Below are 1,926 nucleotides of genomic sequence, written 5' to 3' on the forward strand. Positions count from 1 at the left end.
TCCCATTTTTATTGTCTTGGACCAGAACTCCTCTTGCATAAAAAAAATAAATAGTGACTGGAAGTTAATTTGTATATATGCTGTGCGTGTTTGACTTACAACATGCAGCCCTCCTGAGGTGTTCCCATGTCCTGAATCATCGTGATTTTATTTCTTGAATCTTCCAGCAGTTTTTGTGCACCGTGTCAAGAGGGAGAGGCATTCAGGAGCCGGACGTGGCAGTGGAAGTTTACGTAAGCCTCCACTAACGAGTTCTGGACAATATATGCAGTGCAGTATTTTTTTTTTTCTTTTTTTTTGTAATTACTTTGAATGTTTTGAGGATAATAGTAAAGTATTTTCTATTACTTTTTTTTTTTGTTATGATCACTAATTTCTGTTTGTGATTAGTGATTATACATTGTCAACCTGAGACTGAGGTTTCTACTGCACACAAGTTATTTGGATTTATTTTAACAGTAATGTGTGAAAAATGCACACACACACACACACACACACACACACACACACACACACACACAGCAGGACACATGAAGACCAAGTATTTTCACGCTACAGTCTATATTCTCTGTTACAAATGGCAGTCAATTGGCCTTGCTTGGGTATCGCTGCACGGCTGGCCAATCGGGATGGTCCAGCGCTAAACATCTCTGGCTGCTCAGAACTCGTGCTTGCGTGAGGGTCGTCCGTGATAGCCCTGCAACTGTTGTGTAAGGTTCCCTGTCGAGAAGATGACTCAGTGGCATGAGTGGTAAGGAATATGGTCATGTGTTCTTTCATGAGAGCGTAGAAGGAAGCCAATGATTCATAGACATAATCCAGGTCAAGTAGTCTCCTTCACTGAAAGTTGACATTCTCTATTATTAAAAAGAAAAGAAAATGTGGCAACAGCGTGTCTCCTTCATCGAAAGTTGACATTTTTAACAATAAAAAAATGTCCACAACTTATCTGTACATATTCTGATTTTTTTTTTTTTTTTTTTTACAGTCGATTTATTATTTCCACTGCAGTTTGCATAGTATTCTCCATCACAGTGTCAGAAAAATTTAACGCTACGCCAGTACTATTCAGAACCAAGTACTTAATCCTCAGCACATGAGAAATTACTTCGATATTTCACATGTTTCCAGTAAACCTTCCTCCAACGCCAGCAGCTATTTTTGTAATATCCTGAATCCTGTTATTTTTCAGTATTAAAAAGAACAAAACTACTGAACAAAAGGGAGACAAGAATAAAGATTGCAAAAGAAGCTTCATGAAAATATAAACGTTTTTAACATTTGCATAGCCCAGTCTATGGAAGACACCAATAAACTAACATAACTGTCTTCAAATATAACTTCTGCATTAGTTCCTTAAATCAATAACAGTATTTGGCGTTAAAGAGAGAAAAAAAATATACAAGTCAAAATATGCCACTGAATCCCTCTGGAGGCTGCAAGTTTTTCCTTCTCCTTTTCAGAGGCAGGAAGGCTCGGTATTGTCAGTGTATCGGGATGTCTTTTGTGCTCCTTTATTGTGTGCCTTTTACCAAGTGTTCTTTAACGTTTTCTTTGTCCATTGGTATGTGCCAGTGTGGGAGTGTGAGTAGATGGGGGAGTGGAAAGAGAGAGAGAGAGAGAGAGAGAGAGAGAGAGAGAGAGAGAGAGAGAGAGAGAGAGAGAGAGAGAGAGAGAGAGAGAGAGAGAGAGAGAGAGAGCGTGGTGGGGAAGAGAAAGGGGAGAGAGACCCTGCAGATGGACCAGATGAAAAAAAATCACTCACTTTGAACAAATATCGAGTTGTTTAAATAAATCCCAAAAATAATAAAATCTATCTTAAATTTCTGAAGTGTTTACCTCAACCCCACGCAAGGGATGGAGTGCGTTAGTATTACACTCGATATAAACATTGAATTATCCCATGTCTGGCTGGGAAGCAACATT

This window comes from Scylla paramamosain, chromosome 17, assembly GCF_035594125.1.
Source record: "Scylla paramamosain isolate STU-SP2022 chromosome 17, ASM3559412v1, whole genome shotgun sequence".
In the NCBI taxonomy this organism is placed as follows: domain Eukaryota; kingdom Metazoa; phylum Arthropoda; class Malacostraca; order Decapoda; family Portunidae; genus Scylla; species Scylla paramamosain.